At 50.5% G+C, this 22,298-nt stretch overlaps 1 protein-coding gene and 1 gene segment (V, D, J or C); both read right to left on the bottom strand.

The window, feature by feature from the left end:
- Positions 1-22,298, bottom strand: part of LOC122222684 — a 171,637-nt gene that overhangs the window by 89,836 nt on the left and 59,503 nt on the right. The window lies entirely within an intron of this gene.
- The window catches only part of LOC122223216, a 67,902-nt gene that overhangs the window by 5,351 nt on the left and 40,253 nt on the right, over positions 1-22,298 (bottom strand).

Below are 22,298 nucleotides of genomic sequence, written 5' to 3' on the forward strand. Positions count from 1 at the left end.
CCCCTCAGCCCGGAGTCCCCGTCGTGGCCTGCTGTCTGCCCTCCAGGCCTCACATCTTCTGGGTCAGCTCTGCAGCTAAAGCGCCCGGGCGCCGGATCCCGGCCCTGCCCTGAGCCCCTCTCAGGCCTTCCTGGGCTCACCCAGTGCCCGTGCCCTGGGGCCTGTCCAGCTCCTCCCTGTCCCCAGAGCCCTCTTTCAGCCGAGGTCTTTCCTGAGCCTGCCTGCCCCTCAGTGCCGGTGGGAGCCTTGCCCCGCCCTGGCTGTCCTCTCGTGCACGGTGCCAGCACCTCAGACCCCACGTCCCCAGCCAGACCCGACCCCTCTGCTAAGTCTGATGGCCCTGCCTGGCCTCCCCTGCCACCCACACTCCAGGCTGGCGGCCCTGCCTCAAACTCCCAGCAACCCCTCCTTCCCTGCACCGGGTCCACTGCCCTGAGCCACCCCTCCTGGCTTTGTCATGTCCAGCCTTCTGTCCCCCATCCGCACGAGCCTCCAGAGCGGGGTCAGCGCCCCTGAGCCTAAGATTGTGGCCAGCGCTGTCCCTTCAGCCCCAGAGACCTTCCTACCCAGGCTCGCCTCTCCCCCCTACCTTGTCCACCGGGCCTCGGGCGGCTCACGCCCTCCCGTGTCCAGGGAGGCTCACCTGGGCCCCGCCCTCGTGGTCTCTGTGTGCCGTACCGCTCAGCTCCCACCTAGTCCAGGGCTGCTCTTAGCTCAGTCCTTCTGCCCTTCACCCCTGAGGCTCCTGGGGCAGCCCTTGCCCCTCCTGCCTCCCCCTTGCCCCTGCTCACCCTCACATCCCCTGCCTGCTCCCCTGAGCTCCTGGTGCAGCCCTGCCTCTCCTGCCCTCTCCCTGCCCCTCCTGCTTTCCCCCTGCTCTTCCTGCCCTCCCAACCCCCTGCCCACTGTCATAACCTCTGCCTGCTCCCCAGAACTCCTGGGGATATCCCTGCCTCTCTTGTCCTCTCCCTTTTCACTCCTTCCTTCCCCTGCCCCTGCTCACCTGCACAAGCTCACTTGCTGCCCTGAGCTCCTGGCCTGGTGGTAGCTCCGAGCAGTCTGTGTTCCCCATTGGTTCACCTTCTCCTAGGAGCTCCTCCACCTGCCCCCACCCCTTTGCCTGGCCCCTCATGCTGAGCCCAGGCCTTGGATCCTTCTAGCTTCATGCCTCTGCATGTCTGAGACCTGGTCCTGCCAGTTCAGGCCTCAGCTCCCCTGCCCTGCAGCACTCCTAACCTCCCCCTGCCCTGCCGCCCTCAGCACCTCCTGGCCAGAACTCCCACCCCCGAGCCCCTGCAGACTCCAGACCTCACCAGAACCCTGCCTGCTGCAGGAAGCTCTCTCAGCTCAGGTCCCTGGGGACAGTCCAGGGTCACTGTGTCCTCCTGCCTACAGCTTGTCGGAAGCAACCCTGCCCCACAGCAGCCCCTGCCCCTCTTGCCGTCCCCCCGCCTCTGCTCACCCTCACAAGCTCTGCCTGCTCCCCTGAGCTCATGGTGCAGCCCTGCCTCTCCTGCCCTCCCCTCTGCCCGTCTTGCCCTGCCCCCTACCCCTACTCACCTGTACCAGCTCTGTGTGCTCCCAGGGAGTTCCTGGGGCAGCCCTACATGTCTTTCTCTCCCTCTGCCCCTCCTGCCCTACCCCCTTGTCCCTCCTGCCCACTCTCCAGCCCCTCTTGTCCTCCCTCCTGCCCTTCCTGCCCTCGTCCCTGTCCCTCTTGCCCTGCCCCCTGCCCCTGCTCACCTGTACCAGCTCTTTGAGCTCCCAGGGAGTTTCTGGAGGCAGCCCTACCTCTCTTTCTCTCCCCCTTGCCCCTGCTGCCCATTCTCCAGCCCCTCTTGTCCTCTATCTTCCCCTCTTGCCCTCTCCATGCCCCTCTTGCTCTCTCCCTGCTCCTCCTTCCCTCCCAACCCCTGCTCACCCTCACATGCTCTGCCTGCTCCCCTGAGCTCCTGGGCAATCCTGCCCCTCCTGCCTTCCACCTGCCCCTCCTGCCCTGCCCCTGCCCCTGCTCTCCTGTACTGACTCTGTGTGCTCCCTGGGAGCTCCTGGGGCAGCCCTGCCCCTCTTGTTCTCCTTCTGCCCCTCCTGTCCTCCCAACCCCCTGCTCATCCTCACAAGCTCTGCCTGCTCTCCTGAGCTCCTGGTGCAGCCCTGCCTCTCCTGCCCTCCCCTCTGCCCCTCTTTCCCTGCCCCCTGCCCCTGCTCACCCCTACCAGCTCTGTGTGCTCCCAGGGAGTTCCTGTGGGCAGCCCTGCCCCTCTTTCTCTCCCCTTACCCCTCCTCCTCTCCCCCTGCCCCTCTTGCCCACTCCCCAGCCCCGCTTGTCCTCCCCCTGCCCCTCCTGCCCTCTCCCTGCCCCTCCTGCCCACTCCCCAACCCCGCTTGTCCTCTCCCTGCCCCTCCTGCCCTCTCCCTGCCCCTTCTGCTCTGCTCCCTGCCCCTGCCCTGTCCCCTGCCCCTGCTCACTTGTACCAGCTCTGTGTGCTCCCAGGGAGCTCCTGGGGGCAGCCCTACCCCTCTTGCTTCCCCCTGCCTCTGCTGCCCTCCCAGGAACACTACTCACCTACACAAGCTCTGCTGGCTCCACTTTCCTCCTGGGGGAGCCCTGATTCTCCTGTCCTTCCCCTAGCCCCTCCTGTCCTGCCCTTACCCTCCTGCCCTGCCCCTGCCCCTTGTGCTCTTCCCCTGTGCCTCCTGTTCTCCCCCTGCCCCTACTGCTCTCCTCCAGCCCCTAGTGCTCTCCCCCTGCTCCTCCTGCAGCCCCAACCTCCTGCTCACTCTCGCAAGCTCTGCCTGCTCCCCTGAGCTCCTGGTGGACCCCTGTCTCTCCTGCCCTCACCCTTGTCCCTCTTGTCCTGTCCCTGCTCACCTGTACCAGCTCTGTGTGCTCCCAGGGAGTTCCTGGGGCAGCCCTACCCCTCTTGCTCTCTCCCTGCCCCTCCTGCCCTCCCAGGAACCCTGCTCACTGGCACAAGCTCTGTTGGCTTCCCTGAGCTCCTGGGGGAGCCCCGACTCTCCTGTCCTCCCCCTGCCCCTCCTGCCCTGCCCCTACCTCCTGCCCTGCTCCTCCTGCTCGTCCCTGCCACTCCTGGTCTCCCCCTACACCTACCGGCTCCCCCCTGCCCCTCCTGCTCTTCCCCTGCTCTTCCTACTCTCCCAACCCCTGCTCACCTTCACAAGCTCTGCCTGCTCCCCTGAGCTCCTGGGGCAACCTTTCCTTTCCTGCCCTCTCCCCTGCCCCTCCTGCTCTTCCCCCTGCCCCTGCTCACCTGTACCAGCTCTGTGTGCTCCCTGGGAGCTCCTGGGCAGCACCTTGCCCCTCCTGTGCTCCCCTACCCCTCCTGCTCTCCTCCTGCCCCTCTTGCTCTCCCCCAGCCCCTTCTGCCCTGCCACCTGCACCTGCTCACCTGTACCAGCTCTGTGTGCTCCCTGGGAGCTCCTGGGGCAGTCCTGTCCCTCCTGCTCTCCCCACTGCCCCTCCTGCCCTCCTCCCTGCCCCCACTCACCTGTACCAGTGCTGTGTGCTCCCTGGGAGCTCCTGGGGCAGCCCTGTCCCTCCTGCTATCCCCCCTGCCCCTCCTGCCCTCCTGCCCTGCCCCCTGCCCCTGCTCACCTGTACCAGCTCTGTGTGCTCCCAGGGAGCTCCTGGGGGCAGCCCTACCCCTCTTGCTTCCCCCTGCCCCTGCTGCCTTCCCAGTAACCCTGCTCACCGGCAGAAGCTCTGCCTGCTCCCCTGAACTCCTGGGGGTAGCCTTCTCCTTACTGCCTGCCTTCTGCCCCTCCTACCCTGCTCCCTGCCCCTGCTCACCTGTACCAGCTCTGTGCTTCCTGGGAGCTCCTGGGGCAGCACCCTGCCCCTCCCCTGCTCTCCCCCAGCCCCTTCTGCCATGCCCCCTGCACCTGCTCACCTGCACCAGCTCTGTGTGCTCCCTGTCCCTCCTGCTCTCCCCACTGCCCCTCCTGCCCTGCCCTCTGCCCCTGCTCACCTGTACTAGCTCTGTGTGCTCCCAGGGACTCCTGGGGGCAGCCCTACCCCTCTTGCTTCCCCCTGCCCCTGCTGCCCTCCCAGGAACCCTGCTCACTGGTAGAAGCTCTGCTGGCTCCCCTGACCTCCTAGGGGAGCCCTGATTCTCCTGTCCTCCCCCCAGCCCCTCCTGTCCTGTCCCTACCCTCCTGCCCCTGCCCCTGCCCCTTGTGCTCTTCCCCTGTGGCTCCTGCTCTCCCCCTGCCCCTACTGCTCTCCTCTGCTCCTCCTGCACTCCCAACCCCCTGCTCACCCTCACAAACTCTGCCTGCTCCCCTGAGCTCCTGGGGCGGCCCGGCCTCTCCTGCCCTCCCCCCTGCCCCTCCTGCCCTGCCCCCTGTCCCTGTTCGCCTGTACCAGCTCTGTCTGCTCCCAGGGAGCTCCTGGGGCAGCCCTACCGCCTCTTGCTCTTTCCCTGCCCCTCCTGCTCTACCGGTAACCATGCTCACTGGCACAAGCTCTGCTGGCTCACCCGAGCTCCTGGGGGAGCCTTGACTCTTCTGCCCTCCCCCCTGTCCCTCCTGCCCTCCCTCTGCCCCTCCTGCCCTCCCAACCCCCTGCTCACCCTCACAAGCTCTGCCTGCTCCCCTGAGCTCCTGGGTGTAGCCCTGCCTCTCCTGCCCTCCCCCCTGCCCCCGCTCACCTGTACCAACTCTGTGTACCCCCATATGCTTGGGGAAGCTGCCTGTCCCTCCTGCCCTCACCCTGCTGCCCCTGCTCACCTGCACTAGCTCTGCTGGCTCTCCTGAGCTCCTGAGGCAGCCCTGCCTCTCCTGCTCTTCCTCTGCCCCTCCTATCCTTCCCCTGTCCCTGCTCACCTGTACCAGCTCTGTGTGCTCCCTGGGAGCTCCTGGAGCGGTCCTGTCCCTCCTGCTCTCCCCTTGCTCCTTCTGCTCTCCCTCCACCCCTTCTGCTCTCCCCATGCCCCTTTTGCTCTTCCCCTGCCTCTCTTGCTCTCCCCCTGCTCCTCGTGCCCTCCCAACCCCTTGTTCACCCTCACAAGCTCTTCCTACTCCCTTGATCTCCTGGGGCAGCCCCTGCCCCTCCTGCACTCCCCCTGCCCCTGCTCACCTGTACTAGCTCTGTGTGTTCCCAGGGAGCTCCTGGGGCAACCCTACCCCTCTTGCTCTCCCCCTTCCCCTTCCGCTCTGCCCCCTGCCCCAGCTCACCTGTACCAGCTCTGTGTGCTCCTTGGAAGCTCCTGGGGCAGCACCCTGCCCCTCCTGCTCTCCCCCCACCCCTCCTGCTCTCCCCCTGCCCCTTCTGCCATGCCCCCTGCACCTGCTCACCTGTACCAGCTCTGTGTGCTCCTTGTCCCTCCTGCTCTCCCCACTGCCCCTCCTGCCCTCCTCCCTGCCCCCACTCACCTGTACCAGCTCTGTGTGCTCCCTGGGAGCTCCTGGGGCAGCCCTTTCCCTCCTGCTCTCCCCACTGTCCCTTCTGCCCTCCTCCCTGCCTCCACTCACGAGTACCAGCTCTCTGTGTTCCCTGGTTGCTCCAGGGGCAGCCCTGCACCTCCTACTCTCTCCCCTGCCCCTCCTGCCCTGCCCCCTGCTCCTGCTCACCTGTAGCAGCTCTGTGTGCTCCCAGGGAGCTCGTGGGGTGGCACTTGTTCTTCCTGCTCTCCCCCCTGCCCCTCGTGCCCTGCCCCCTGCCCCTGCTGACCTGTAGTAGCTTTGTGTGCTCCCTGGGAGTTCCTGGGGCAACCCCCTGCCTCTCCTGCTCTCCCCTGTACCACCTGCTCTCCCCTGTCTCTTCTGCTCTCCCCCTGCCCCTCCTTCCCTCTCCCCTGCCCCTTGCCACTGCTTACCTGTACCAGCTCTGCTGACTACCTTGGAGTTCCCAGGGCCACCCCCTACAACTCCTGCCCTCCCCCTGCCCCTACTGCTCTTCCCCTGCCTCTCCTGCTCTCCCCCTGCTCCTCCTCCCCTTCCAACCCCCTGCTCACCCTCACAGGCTCTGCCTGCTCCCTGAGCTCTTGGGGCAGCCCCATGCCTCTTGCTCTCCACCTGCCATCTCTGCTCACCTGCACAAGCTCCATTGGCTCTCCTGAGCTCCTGGGCAGCTGTACTTCTCCTGCCCTCCCCCTGCCCTTCCTGCCCTGCCCACTGCCCCTGCCCCTGATCACCTGTACCAGCTCTGTGTCCTCCCTGGGAGCTCCTGAGGCAAGCCCTTGTCCCTCCTGCTCTTCCCCCTGCCCCTCCTGCTCTCCCCCTGCCCCTCTTGGCTTCCCCCTGCCCCTCCTGCCCTCCCCCTGCCCCTCCTGCTCTCCCCCTCCCCCTCTTGGCTTCCCCCTGCCCCTCCTGCTCTCCCCCTGCCCCTCCTGCTTTCCCCCTGCCCCTCTTGGCTTCCCCCTGCCCCTCCTGCCCTCCCCCTGCCCCTGCTCACCGGTACCAGCTCTGTGGGCTCCCCTGGAGTTCCCAGAGCAACCCCCTGTCCCTCCTGTTCTCCCCCTGCCCCTTCTGCTCTCCCCCTTCCCCTGCTCACCTACAACTACTCCACCACTGGTCCTTGGAGCTAATGGACCACAGCTGCTTTCTGCCCTTGCTGCCCCATGACTTCTCCCCCACAGGCGAGCTCAGCCCGCAACTACTGTGTGTTCTTAGGGCTGCCCCGGTCTCAGCTGCCCATCCCAGACTCCTTAGCCCAGGTTTGGCTCCTGACCGTCTGCCCCTGTGCAGGGGAGAGCACACGGGAGCCCCTGCCAGCCCCTCGTGCTCTGTCCCTGCTCATCTGCTGCAGTCCAGGACCCCATGGCCAGCACCTCTGACCCTGGCCTGGGGCCAGAGCCAGCCCCAGTGTCCGGGACAGGACCCTCGGGCCATCTGGGGTCCTCTTCTTCCCCTGTGCTGGGCCGGCCTCTCCCTGTGCCCTCACCTTAGGCCTGTCTGTCCATGTCGGCCTTGGTCCTGCAGTAGCGCAGTCTAGCCCAGCCCTGGGCTCCCAGCACAGATGGCAAAGGGCAGGCCTCAGGCCCACCATGGCCATCATGTTCCTTGAAGGCCCAGTTGCCATGTCCGGTGCGTCCAGCAATGTTGGCGTGGGCGCTCCTGCCCATGCTTCCCTCGTCCCTGCCCTGGCCGGTGCCCTGGCCCCCAGGCAGCCTGTGTCCCCCATGCTGGCTGCTCTGGCCCCTCCGTGGGGCCCCGTCTCTCCTTGGCTCCTGTGCTGCTTCTGCTGCCCCCACGCCGCCCTCTCTCCGTGCGGAGCCTACTCACCAAGGGCTGGGGCGATGGAAGGCTGGCCCCAGCACCTCGGCCCTTCCGGCTCTGGCCCCAGGCACATGTGGCTCCTTGTGGCTGAGCTCTGTGCCCATAGCCCCCTTCCTAGCCCCCAGGCAGCCGTGGGAAGACTAAGAACAGGATTGAAACTAGGTGGCTCGGCGACACGCTTTCTGAAGTTCCCTTTTCTTCTGGGTACTTTCTGTCTCAGAGGGCCTGGGTGTGTGGGGGTGGGTTGTGGGGGGTGGCTGCGGTCCCAAAGGAGGGCACAGGAACCCCGCTCTCACCTGGGCGTGTGGTGTGGGCACAGGTTGACCCACCCATAGCCCGAGGCCCTGCCCTGGGCCTTGTCCCGTCCACTCAGCAGTGTGGCCTCCCTGGTGGGACGCTGTCTTCCTCTGGCTTCAGCCACGGTCACGGTCATCTGCCCATGGTCAGAGGGAAGCTACTACCCTAGAGGACAGACAGAAGCCTGATGTGCAGGGACAGAGTTCATGGTGGTCACCGGACCTGAAAATGTCCCTGTAGCTGAGAGACCCTGTGGTCCCTGTGCTGCCCGTGCAAGGGGGCCGTGAACCCTCAGCCCCTGTGTTTGGACAACCACAGTGTGCACCCCAGGCTGCCGCTTCCTGCGGTGTTAGGCCTTGATGGGGACGCCTCCGCACCACGTCCAAGTCCCAATCCGGGCCTGCTGGGCTGTGGGTGTGCCTGGAGCCCTCGGCCTGTGGTGCGAGGCTCTCTGCCCTGCTCACGCTCATGTGAGCGAGGGCTCTGGGCCCCTCCTAGGGTCTGGGGCCTTGGCTGGGTGGGTCCGGCCCACTCGGTCCCCGGGGCTCCCCAGAATGGCACCTTGGCCGTAGCTGGACGGCTGCGCTGGGCCCAGGGCCTGACTCCCACGAGAAGCCATGTCTCCTTAGGTCCTGATCTTAGGAATCCAGCAATGACCCTTCTGTGCCCCCATCCCCACGGAGTTCACAGAGACCCTTGGGCTTCTGGGGAGGGGAGCAGACCCCCGCCCCCTGCGTGGGGCAGGGCAAGGTGATGGAGGAGCCCGTGGTCCTGGAAATACTGCAGTGGCCACTTTGCAAATGCCATCGGTCACAGCGTCGGTGAAGGGAGCGTGCACCCCACACTCCGGGCTCCCGCAGCCCGGCCCCCTCTCGCGGTGCCCGGCAGTTAGGGTCCTCTGCAAGCTGTGGGCCCCTGGTTGCTCAAGAAGCACATCCATCTACACAACTCTGGTCAGATCACCGGAACCGATGCGTTTGGCAAAACCCTCGAGGGTGTCCCGGCTACCGTGCGTTAGGGACATGGGGCCCCAGGCACCTCTAAAGGAAGGGTTTTGGCAAGACAAAGTGGCACATCGTACTCCCCTTGGACAGCTAATTCCCTCCCCTGGTCCCCATGCAGTGCCCCTGGCGTGGCGCCGGTCGCTGTCCCTCGTGGGGTCATCACGGGGCTCTGGGGCACCTGCTGTGGCGGATCGGTGTGGGGGAGGGCTGCCTCGGCTGCCGAGGGCGTGGCAGTGGGATGTGGGCCGTCAGGCACTGGGTTTTGTCAGAGACCACACACCTGTCCCAGCCTAGGTTTGCAAGGCCCGTCCTTTCCAGAATAATCCTTTCACAGAAAAGTTGGTGAGGCGATGAAATTACCTAGTGTTGACGCTTTTCAACCATCACGCTGAGCTCTGGGTTTGGCTTTCAGAAACATTCACCGTGTGGTTACAAGAACAAAGAGATGCTTTGGAGGTGTTCACGGATGTCCCTTCCAGGGGCCTCTCCCCGACCCGCGGCGTCAGAGCCTGCGGTGGTGGTCGTCCAGGGCAGCCGTGAGACACCAGCCTGGCCCGGGGCCTGGCTCGTTCCAGCCTGACTTGTTGCCACAGCGTCTCAGCAACCCCTCCCCTCCCCTATGGGCACCTGCTTCCAGGCGCCTGCAGATGCTTACTGTGTATATGCAATATTATGTGCAGGCATATGAGGTATTTGTGTAGTACCCTCACCTGGATGGTGCCGACCATCTCCCCCCGCCGGGGGTGCCTCTTTCAAGCAAAGTGACCTTGGACGACATGATATTCTTTCTTACAGAAGGTGGAGGAGGGCTCGGGCTGCCAGGCCAGCACACACACCTGCCCTCCTCGTGGCAGGGCCACTGCAAGGTCTGTTCGTGCCGAGAAGCCCTACAGTCAGCACCCCGTGGGCACATGTGGGCCGCGTGCCGGCCCGTGTGGCCTGAGGGGAGGGAGCAGCTGGAGAAGGCTACACGCTGTACCGTCCGCACTGCGTGATGTGGGGGACAGCACATGTAGTGTGACGGCGAGAAGGTCAGCGGTTGCCGGGCGTTTGGGGGGAGGGAGGAAGGAACGGGTGGGGCAGAGGGGATCTTCGGGCCGGGCGATTCTTCTGTAGGAAACGGTAGTGGGGGAAACACGAGGACAGCAGCCTGAACAGCAGGCTGACCGGGGCAGCACCGCGGACAGGGTGCAGGCTCAGAGAACCTACTAGGGGTGGACCTTACTGTGAACTCCGGACTTTACTCAGCCGTAATCCGCTCACATTGGCTCATCGTTCGCAACAAACGTGGCACACGGGTGTGAGCCGTTTATAGTGCACAGACTGTCCCATCCCCGTGCTCCACGCCCAAAGCCACCAGAATGTTGTGCGTCAACTGTACTTCAATAAATTAAAAAACAAAATCTATTTATCAAAAGAATTCTTTGTGCTGTACAGAAAAGCAAAAGCAGCACCACGGACAGCAGTTGGGTGGGCCGGGAGAACCCTGTACACAAGGCCTGTTGTCCTTTGGGTTCACATGGCTCGGCCCCTTTCTGGCAAGGAAGAGGCAGCCCATGCACAGCAAAATAGTTTTATGCAAGAGTTTACCGATTAAGAAAGTATCTGGACCATCATCCCATGATCTCTCGTGTCTTAAAGCCATGGACAGTGTCCACTTCTCTAACCTGAGTACCTGGCACCAAGCAGGAGTGCCCCATAGAGAAGATTGGATTCATCCATAATGTGGTCCGTGGAATTCCAAGATGGTCCAGATTTTGATATGAAATTTGTATATATACTGACCAATTTTTTTTCTTTTTTTCCACCCTCTCATCTCTGTCCTATCTCACATAAGATGCATTAATGCTGATTTACCATATCTCAGTATTTAATTTGCAAGATATCAAAAATTGAGCATTAGTTATCAAGAAGAGAGATGACACCATCCAAAGACATTTAAAGTGATGTATTGGACTTTGTACCCGCTTTTGGAAAGAGGGTTGGCGTATTTTCAGTTGTATGTGGGATAATTTCACTATGGTAGGTGGAAGATAATGTTGCTCTTGTGTTTTGTTTGGAAACTAAAGGTGGTTCAAAGAGGCATGTTTGGTTGACAAGGAGTGGATTGTGGTGGTTTTGGTCTATGTCAATTTAGCTAAGAAGTAACTAAATTTCTTAGGATCCTTTCCCTGAGTGGCCCCAGATTATGGTTGGTCATAAGAGAAATTTTACACAATTTTTGGAAAGCAAAAACGCTGAAGCAGCAGTTTTTATGTCTGGATTCTGGACATTAATGGACATTAATAATGGACATTATCAGATGTGTGATTAATGGACATAATGGACATTATCAGATGTGTGATTGGCAAACGTTTGCTCACTTTCGTGGGTTGGCTTTTCACTGTTGCTGGTGTCCTTTAATGCCAAAAAATCCTTAAATTCTCATCCAGTCCAATTCATCTATTTTTTCTTTTCTTGCCTGTGCTTTTGGTGTCACATCCAAGAAATTCTGACACTGCAAAACTTTCCCAGTGTTTTCTTCTCAGCGTTTTGTAGTTTTAGGTCTTACCCTTATGTCTTTGGTCCATTTTCAGTTAGTTTTTGTAGATGATGTTAGATAAGATTCCAACTGCATTTTCTTCCATGTGGATATCCAGTTTTCCCAGAACCATTTATTGAAAATATTGAAAATATTTTCCCCATTGAATGCTCCTGGCACCCTTGCCCCAAATCACTTAACCTTATATGTGAGGGTTTATTTCTGGACTCTCTACTCTGTTCTATTGGTTTATGTTTGTCTTCATATCAGTAGCACACTGTTTTGATTACTATAGCTTTGTAGTAAGTTTTGAAATCAGAAAGTGTTGAGTCCTCAAACTTTGTTCTCATTTTTCAAGATTGTTTTGGCCATTAGGGTTCCTTGAGATTCCATATAAATTATGGGATGGGTCTTTCTATTTCTGCAGAAAACATCATTGGGATTTTGATAGGAATTGCACTGAGTCTGTAGATCGCTTAGGGAAGTATTGACACCTGTACAACCTTAGACCTCCCAGTTCATGACCATGGGTGTGCTTCCATGTTTCTGTGTCTTCCTTCCTTTGGCAATGGTGTGTAGTCTTCATTGCACAAGACTTCCACCTCCTTGGGTGGGTTTGTTCTTAGTATTTTATTCTTTTTGATGCTATTGCAAATGGAATTGTGTTCTTAATTCGTTTTTACATTGTTCATTGTTAGTGTGTAGAAATGCAGCTGGTTTTTGTGTACTGAATTTGTATACTGCTACTTGCTGAATTCATTTATTAGTTCTAACAGTGTGTGTGTGTGTGTGTGTGTGTGTGTGTGTGTGTGTGAAATCTATAGGGTTTTCTGCACATAAGACCTTATCATCTGTGTGAACAGAGATAATTTTACTTCTTTTCCAATTTGGATTATTTTTGTTTCGCTTTCATGCCTAATTTCTCTGGTCAGAACTTCCGGTGTTATGTTGAATAGAAGTGGTGAAAATGAACATCCTTTCCTTGTTCCTGATTTTAGAGGAAAACTTTCAGTCTTTCACCACTGAGTATTATGTTTGTTGTGGATTTTTCATATGTGGCTTTTGATATGTTGAGGTAGTTTCCTTGTTTCCCTGGTTTGTTGAATGGTTTTACAAATCATATACGTGTGTTGAATTTTGTCCAGTCCTTTTTCTGCATCAATTGAGATGATCATGTGTTTTTCTTACCTTAATTATATTAATGTGGTATATTACACTGATCAATTAAAAGTTTTTTAAATGTTTATTTATTTTTGAGAGAGAGAGAGACAGAGAACATGAGCAAGGAGGGTCAGAGAGAGAGGGAGACACAGAATCTGAAGCAGACTTCAGGCTCTGAGCTGTCAACACAGAGCCCAACGTGGGGCTCAAACCCACAAACCAGGAGATCATGGCCTGAGCTGAAGTCAGATGCTTAATGGACTGAGCCACCCAGCATCCCAAAATTGATCAATTTTTGTATGTTGAAACATCCTTACATTGCAGGAATATATCCCATTTGGTCATAGTATATAATCCTTTTAATATGTTGCTGTATTCGACTTGCTAGTATTTTGTTGAGGGTTTTGCATCAGTGTTCATAAGGGATATTGGTCTGTGGCTTTCTTTAGTGTCTTTGGCTTTGGTGTAAGGGTGATGCTGGCCTCATAGAATGAACTAGGAAGTGCTCCTTCCACTTCAATATTTTTGAAAAGTTTGACATTGGTATTTGTTCCTCTTTGAATGTTTGGTAGAATTCACTAGCAAAACCAATAGGTCCAGAGCTTTTATTTGTCAGGATATTTTTGATTAACAGATTCAATTTCCTTACTAGTTATAGCTCTGTTCAGATTTTTTATTTCTTGATTATTTAGTCTTGGTAGGTTGTGAACTTTTAGGAATTCATCCATTTCATGAAGGTTATCTAATTTGTTGGTATATTGCTGTTCATAGCATTCTCTTACTATCATTTTCATTTTTTTTTAATTTTAATCATTCCTAGTGTGTTCTTTTTTCTTTTTTCTTTTTAAGAAGGCTTCACATCCAGTGCAGAGCACAATGCAGGGCTTGACCTCATGACCCTGAGATCAAGACATGAGCTGAGATCAAGAGTCAGATGCTTGACCAACTCAGCCACCCAGGTGTCTCATCCCTAAGTATGGTCTAGTTTTCCTTGTGATTTATACTTTGATCCATTGGTTGCTTAAGAGTGTGTTGTTTAAGTTACAAAAATTTGTGTGTTTTTCACTTTTACTGTTGTCATTTATTTCTAACTTCATCCCCCTGTGGTCAGAGAAGATACCTTGTATGAAATCTATCTCTTAAAATCTATTGGTACTTAATCCGTGTCTTAAATTATGGTCCCTCCTGGAGGATGCCCAGGTGCATTTGAGAAGAAGGTGTGTGTTGTTGTTGTTGGGTGGGGTGCTCTGCATGTGTGTCTGTGTGTGTCAGATCTGCTTGGTTCATTGTGTTGTTCAAGTCCTGTTTCCTTACTTATCTTCTGTCTGGTTGTTCTGTCCATTATTGGGGATGCGGTATCGAAGCCTCTGTTATTGTAGAACTATCTTTCTTTGACTTCAATTCCATGCAATTTGCTTCATATATTTTGTTGCTCTGTCATTGGAGGTGTAAATGTTCATAACTGTTATATCGTCTTGTTGTATTGAATCTTTTATTGATATATAATGTTTTTCTTTGTCTCATAAACTTTTTTTGACTTAAAGTCTATGTTATCTGATGTAAGTACAGTCAATCCTGTTCTCTTCTGGCTATTATTTCCATAAAACATTTTTTTAAAAATTTATTTATTTGATGGGGGAGGGGAAGAGAGAGAGGGAGAGAGAGAGAGAAACCCAAGTGGGCTCTGCACTGTCAGCAAGGAGCCTGATGTGGGGCTCAATCTCACAAACTGAGATCATGACCTGAACTGAAATCAAGAGTAGGATGCTTAACCAATTGAGCCACCCAGGCACCCCACATAAAGTTTTTTCAATCTTTCACTTTCAATATTTGTTTTGTCGATACTACCCAAAGCAATGTACATATTCAATGCAATCCCTATCAAAATAACACCAGCATTCTTCACAGAGCTAGAAAAAATAATCCTAAAATTTGTATGGAACCAGAAAAGACCCCAAATAGCCTAAGCAATCTTGAAAAAGAAAACCAAAGCAGGAGGCATCACAATCCTGGGCTTCAAGCTATACTACAAAGCTGTAATCATCAAGACAGTATGGTACTGGCACGAAAACAGACACTCAGATCAATGGAACAGAATAGAGAACCCAGAAATGGACCCACAAACATATGGCCAACTAATCTTTGACAAAGCAGGAAAGAATAGATGAACACAACAGATGAACACAAGGGAAGATGAACACAAGGAAGGGAAGCAAAAATAATATAAAAACAGGGAGGGGGACAAAACATGAGAAACTCTTAAATATGGAGAACAGAGGGTTACTGAAGGGGTTATGGGAGGGGGGATGGGCTAAATGGGGAAGGGGCATCAAGGAATCTACTCCTGAAATCATTATTGCAGCATATGCTAATTTGGATGTAAATTAAAAAAATGAAATTAAAAAATTGTTTCTTTCTGTGAGTCTAAAGTGAGTCTCTTGAAAAATAACAAGCATATAGTTGGATCATGTGTTTTTTATCCATTCTGCCAATCTCTGTATTTTGATTGTATTTTCACTTAAAGTAATTACTGATGAGGAGGAACTTCTGTCTTTTTTTCTATTTGTTTTCTACATACCTTACAGCTTTTTTTTGGTCCTGATTCCCTGCATTACTGTTATCTTTTGTGTTTAGTTTATTTTTTGTAGTGAAATATTTTTAAGTTATTTTCTTATTATCTTTTTTTTGTTTTTTTTTCTAATTATACTTTATACTTTTATTTTTTATTTATTTATTTTTAAATATATGAAATTTATTGTCAAATTGGTTTCCATACAACACCCAGTGCTCATCCCAAAAGGTGCCCTCCTCAATACCCATCCCCTACCCTCCTCTCCCTCCCACCCCCCCATCAACCCTCAGTTTGTTCTCAGTTTTTAAGAGTCTCTTATGCTTTGGCTCTCTCCCACTCTAACCTCTTTTTTTTTTCCTTCCCCTCCCCCATGGGTTTCTGTTAAGTTTCTCAGGATCCACATAAGAGTGAAACCATATGGTATCTGTCTTTCTCTGTATGGCTTATTTCACTTAGCATCACGCTCTCCAGTTCCATCCACGTTGCTACAAAGGGCCATATTTCATTCTTTCTCATTGCCATGTAGTACTCCATTGTGTATATAAACCACAATTTCTTTATCCATTCATCAGTTGATGGACATTTAGGCTCTTTCCATAATTTGGCTATTGTTGAGAGTGCTGCTATAAACATTGGGGTACAAGTGCCCCTATGCATCAGTACTCCTGTATCCCTTGGGTAAATTCCTAGCAGTGCTATTGCTGGGTCATAGGGTAGGTCTATTTTTAATTTTCTGAGGAACCTCCACACTGTTTTCCAGAGTGGCTGCACCAATTTGCATTCCCACCAACAGTGCAAGAGAGTGCCCGTTTCTCCACATCCTCTCCAGCATCTATAGTCTCCTGATTTGTTCATTTTGGCCACTCTGACTGGCGTGAGGTGATATCTGAGTGTGGTTTTGATTTGTATTTCCCTGATAAGGAGCGACGTTGAGCATCTTTTCATGTGCCTGTTGCCATCCAGATGTCTTCTTTAGAGAAGTGTCTATTCATGTTTTCTGCCCATTTCTTCACTGGGTTATTTGTTTTTCAGGTGTGGAGTTTGGTGAGCTCTTTATAGATTTTGGATACTAGCCCTTTGTCCAATATGTCATTTGCAAATATCTTTTCCCATTCCGTTGGTTGTCTTTTAGTTTTGTTGGTTGTTTCCTTTGCTGTGCAGAAGCTTTTTATCTTCATAAGGTCCCAGTAGTTCATTTTTGCTTTTAACTCCCTTGCCTTTGGGGATGTGTTGAGTAAGAGATTGCTACGGCTGAGGTCAGAGAGGTCTTTTCCTGCTTTCTCCTCTAGGGTTTTGATGGTTTCCTGTCTCACATTCAGGTCCTTTATCCATTTTGAGTTTATTTTTGTGAATGGTGTGAGAAAGTGGTCTAGTTTCAACCTTCTGCCTGTTGCTGTCCAGTTCTCCCAGCACCATTTGTTAAAGAGACTGTCTTTTTTCCATTGGATATTCTTTCCTGCTTTGTCAAAGATTAGTTGGCCATATGTTTGTGGGTCTAGTTCTGGGGTTTCTATTCTATTCCATTGGTCTATGTGTCTGTTTTTGTGCCAATACCATGCTGTCTTGATGATGACAGCTTTGTAGTAGAGGTTAAAGTCTGGGATTGTGATGCCTCCCGCTTTGGTCTTCTTCTTCAAAATTACTTTGGCTATTCGGGCCTTTTGTGGTTCCATATGAATTTTAGGATTGCTTGTTCTAGTTTCGAGAAGAATGCTGGTGCAATTTTGATTGGGATTGCATTGAATGTGTAGATAGCTTTGGGTAGTATTGACATTTTGACAATATTTATTCTTCCAATCCATGAGCAGGGAATGTCTTTCCATTTCTTTATATCTTCTTCAATTTCCTTCATAAGCTTTCTATAGTTTTCAGCATACAGATCTTTTACATCTTTGGTTAGATTTATCCCTAGGTATTTTATGCTTCTTGGTGCAATTGTGAATGGGATCAGTTTCTTTATTGACATTTCTGTTGCTTCACTGTTAGTGTATAAGAATGCAACTGATTTCTGTACATTGATTTTGTATCCTGAAACTTTGCTGAATTCATGTATCAGTTCTAGCAGACTTTTGGTGGAGTCTATCGGATTTTCCATGTATAATATCATGTCATCTGCAAAAAGCGAAAGCTTGACTTCATCTTTGCCAATTTTGATGCCTTTGATTTCCTTTTGTTGTCTGATTGCTGATGCTAGAACTTCCAACACTATGTTAAATAACAGCGGTGAGAGTGGGCATCCCTGTCGTGTTCCTGATCTCAGGGATAAAACTCTCAGTTTTTCCCCATTGAGGATGATGTTAGCTGTGGGCTTTTCATAAATGCCTTTTATGATGTTTAATTATGTTCCTTCTATCCCGACTTTCTTAAGGGTTTTTATTAAGAAAGGTGCTGGATTTTGTCAAAGGCCTTTTCTGCATCGATTGACAGGATCATATGGTTATCTTTTATTAATGTGATGTATCACGTTGATTGATTTGCAAATGTTGAGCCAGCCCTGCATCCCAGGAATGAATCCCACTTGATCATGGTGAATAATTCTTTTTATATGCTGTTGAATTCGATTTGCTAGTATCTTATTGAGAATTTTTGCATCCATATTCATCAGGGATATTGGCCTGTAGTTCTCTTGTTTTACTGGGTCTCTGTCTGGTTTAGGAATCAAAGTAATACTGGCTTCATAGAATGAGTCTGGAAGTTTTCCTTCCCTTTCTATTTCTTGGAATAGCTTGAGAAGGATAGGTATTATCTCTGCTTTAAACGTCTGGTAGAACTCCCCTGGGAAGCCGTCTGGTCCTGGACTCTTATTTGTTGGGAGGTTTTTGATAACCGATTCAATTTCTTCGCTGGTTATGGGTCTGTTCAAGCTTTCTATTTCCTCCTGACTGAGTTTTGGAAGTGTGTGGGTGTTTAGGAATTTGTCCATTTCTTCCAGGTTGTCCAACTTATTGACATATAATTTTTCATAGTATTCCCTGATAATTGTTTGTATCTCTGAGGGATTGGTTGTAATCATTCCATTTTCATTCATGATTTTATCTATTTGGGTCATCTCCCTTTTCTTTTTGAGAAGCCTGGCTAGAGGTTTGTCAATTTTGTTTATTTTTTTCAAAAAACCAACTCTTGGTTTCGTTGATCTGCTCTACAGTTTTTTTAGATTCTATATTTTTTATTTCTTCTCTGATTTTTATTATTTCTCTTCTTCTGCTGGGTTTAGGCTGCCTTTGGTGTTCTGCTTCTATTTCCTTTAGGTGTGCTGTTAGATTTTGTATTTGGGATTTTTCTTGTTTCTTGAGATAGACCTGGATTGCAACGTATTTTCCTCTCAGGACTGCCTTCGCTGCATCCCAAAGCGTTTGGATTGTTGTATTTTCCTTTTCGTTTGTTTCCATATATTTTTTAATTTCTTCTCTAATTGCCTGGTTGACCCACTCATTCGTTAGTAGGGTGTTCTTTAACCTCCATGCTTTTGGAGGTTTTCCAGACTTTTTCCTGTGGTTGATTTCAAGCTTCATAGCATTGTGGTCTGAAAGTATGCATGGTATAATTTCAATTCTTGTATACTTATGAAGGGCTGTTTTGTGACCCAGTATATGATCTATCTTGGAGAATGTTCCATGTGCACTCGAGAAGAAAGTATATTCTGTTGCTTTGGGATGCAGAGTTCTAAATATATCTGTCAAGTCCATCTGATCCAATGTGTCATTCAGGGCCCTTGTTTCTTTATTGAGCGTGTGTCTAGATGATCTATCCATTTCTGTAAGTGGAGTGTTAAAGTCCCCTGCAATTACCATATTCTTATCAATAAGGTTGCTTATGTTTATGAGTAATTGTTTTATATATTTGGGGGCTCCGGTATTCGGCACATAGACATTTATAATTGTTAGCTCTTCCTGATGGATAGACCCTGTAATTATTATGTAATGCCCTTCTTTATCTCTTGTTACAGCCTTTAATTTAAAGTCTAGTTTGTCTGATGTAAGTATGGCTACTCCAGCTTTCTTTTGGCTTCCAGGAGCATGATAAATAGTTCTCCATCCCCTCACTCTCAATCTAAAGGTGTCCTCAGATCTAAAATGAGTCTCTTGTAGACAGCAAATAGATGGGTCTTGTTTTTTTTTTATCCATTCTGATACCCTATGTCTTTTGGTTGGCACATTTAATCCATTTACATTAAGTGTTATTATAGAAAGATATGGGTTTAGAGTCATTGTGATGTCTGTATGTTTTATGCTTGTAGCGATGTCTCTGGTACTTTGTCTCACAGGATCCCCCTTAGGATCTCTTGTAGGGCTGGTTTAGTGGTGACAAATTCCTTCAGTTTTTGTTTATTTGGGAAGACCTTTATCTCTCCTTCTATTCTAAATGACAGACTTGCTGGATAAAGGATTCTCGGCTGCATATTTTTTCTGTTCAGCACATTGTAGATCTCGTGCCAATCCTTTCTGGCCTGCCAAGTTTCAAAAGAGAGATCAGTCACGAGTCTTATAGGTCTCCCTTTATATGTTAGGGCCCATTTATCCCTTGCTGCTTTCAGAATTTTCTCTTTATCCTTGTATTTTGCCAGTTTCACTATGATATGTCGTGCAGAAGATCGATTCAAGTTACGTCTGAAGGGAGTTCTCTGTGCCTCTTGGATTTCAATGCCTTTTTCCTTCCCCAGTTCAGGGAAGTTCTCAGCTATTATTTCTTCAAGTACACCTTCAGCACCTTTCCCTCTCTCTTCCTCCTCTGGGATACCAATTATGCATATATTATTTCTTTTTAGTGTATCACTTAGTTCTCTAATTTTCCCCTCATAGTCCTGGAATTTTTTATCTCTCTTTTTCTCAGCTTCCTCTTTTTCCATAACCTTATCTTCTAGTTCACCTATTCTCTCCTCTGCCTCTTCAATCCGAGCTCTTATTATCTTTTATGCATGCTCTATACCTACATTCTTTGTGGCTACAGGGGATCATGTTCAACATCCTAAGGTTATAATGCTCTAATCTGAATTTATACCAGCTTCACTCTATCTCCCACCTTTATCAGTTGTTAATGTCATAAAACTACATCAAATATAACCACCAAAACATAACCTAATAATTCTTTTGAATATATTAGTCTCTTTTTCCTGTTTTATTGAGATATAATTGACAAATAACATTGTATTAGTTCAGGTGTCATTAGTCTCTTAAATCATGTAGGAAACAACACGTGGAGTAAAAACCAAAATTACAGCAACACTAACTTTTATTTCTTTATTTTTATTTATTTTTATGAGACAGAGAGAGAGAGAGAGAGAGAGAGAGAGAGAGAGAGACAGAGCATGAGCAGGGGAGGGGCAGAGAGAGAGGGAGACAGTTTCCAAAGCAGGCCTCAGGCTCCGAGCTGTCAGCACAGATCCTGAAATGGGGCTCCAACCCACGAACTGTGAGATCATGACTTGAGCCAAAGTCGGATGCACAACCGACTGAGCCACCCAGGCACCCCAATAACACTAACTTTTAGACTAAATAAAATATGTTAGTTTCTTGAATCATGTAGAAAACAACACATAAGTTTACAAACCATCATTACAAAGGTAGTAACGTTTGTAATTGCCCACGTGTTTAGCGTTATGAAGATCTTCATTTCTTTACTTGGCTTTGAGCTTCTGTCCAGTGTGTTTTCACTGAACCCTGTAGGTGACCCTTGAACATTTGCTGCAGAGCAGGACCAGTGGCAATGATCCTTCTCAGCTTTTGTTTCTCTGAGAATGTCTTAACTTCTTCCTCACTCTTGAAGGACAGGCTGGCCAGATAAAAGATTCTTGGCCAGCTCTTTTTTTTCTTTGAGCACTTTGAATATATCAGCCTACTGCCTTCTGGCCTCCAAAGGTTTTGATGAAAAACCTGCTTAAGATTTTTTTGAGGAGCACTTGTGTGTGATGAGTCACTTCTTTCTCACTACTTTCAAGATTCTCTGTTTATCTTTGGCTTTTGAAATTTGATTATAATGTGTCTCTCAGCATGAGTTTCTTTCAGTTCATTTTGCTTGGAGTTAATTGAACTTTTTGGACGTTTATATTCATGTATTTCATCAACTCTCAGAAGTTTTTAGCCCTTATTTCTTCAAAAAGTCTCTTTGCTTTTTTCTATCTTCTTTTTCTGGGACTCCCACAATGTGTATGTTGATTCACTCCCACAGGTCACTAAGGCTCTGTTCACTTTTCTTCAATCTTCTTTCTTTCTATTCCTAAGACTTTCTTTCTATTCCTAAGAACATTTCAATTGTCCCATCTTCTAGTTCGTTGACTCTTTCTTCTCAAAGAATCATTGCTAAAATCTGCTTTGAGTCTTCCTAGTGAAGTTTTCATTTCAATTATTGTACTTTTCATCTCCCCAAGTTCTTTTTTGTTTCTTTCTGGATTTTCTATTTCTTTATTGATATTTGCATTTTGTTCATATCATTTTCTTGAATTTCTCCACAACTTCCCATAATTCTTCAAGTTTTTTTAAGATGGTTGTTTTGAATCTTTGGTAAAACTGCCATCAATTCTCTTTTGGGAACAGTTTCATTTTTATGGCCTTTAAGTAGGCCTTATTTTCCTGGTTATTTGTATGCCTTGTGATTTGTTTGTTGAAAACCGGACATTTGAATTCAATGTGGTAGCTCTGGACGTCAGATTCTTCTCCTTCCCCAAGCTGTTGTTGTTGTTTATTATTTATTGTTTTTGTTTGTCTGATTGTACTAAGCGGTCTCTGTGCCAATGGTCAGCCTGAGATGTAAACTTAATGTCTTAAGTCTTTTCTGAGCCTGAGGCTTTCCCTGGGCATGTGTGGTGACTTTCTAATTTTCCCCCCATATGCACTTGCTTTTGAGGGTCTTAGTTTTTGATGTCTGATTCCCAAAAAGTGCAAAACAGAAAAATACAGGGGCAGAAGAAGACGCCAACTTTATGTCCCTTGGAAGTCATTCCGCCCGAAGAGGGGGATGCTTGCAACAATGGCCTCTCCCTCTTCTTTGTCGGCACTCCGATTAGAAGCCACGATCAGAGAACAGATCCCGCTATTCGGAGGACAGTGTCCTTTTGGCCCACCCTGGTTCCCACAAGCCACGTGCAGGCTACTTCAGGAATGTGTGCACAGCTGCCTGCCCTGGGGCTGGGGCTGGGGGCTGGGTAGCTGCTACTTTGTTAAGAGCTAAAATTGGCCAGAGTTAAGCACATTTACCACCCAAGACTTCTCTCAGAAGTTGCGAGCCTTTAGCAGACTCCAGAGTTCCAAGTGGGTGCATCAAGACAGATTCTGTGAGTGCGACCATTGTCTGGGTGGGGAGACGGGTTTCTGGTGCTCCCTCCTCTGCTGTCTTCCCGGGACCCTCTCCTCTCCCTGCTCTTTATCCAGCTCTTCTTTCCGACTCCCTGTCCTGATGAATGACGGAGCCTTAAACCGTCCACAGATGTAGAGGCAGGAGCCTTCCACAACCCTCACCAGAGACTCCCCATCACGGTCTCTGGTCGGGGAGTTTTGTCTGGCTGCACAGT

Source organism: Panthera leo, chromosome B3 (genome assembly GCF_018350215.1).
Source record: "Panthera leo isolate Ple1 chromosome B3, P.leo_Ple1_pat1.1, whole genome shotgun sequence".
In the NCBI taxonomy this organism is placed as follows: Eukaryota; Metazoa; Chordata; class Mammalia; order Carnivora; family Felidae; genus Panthera; species Panthera leo.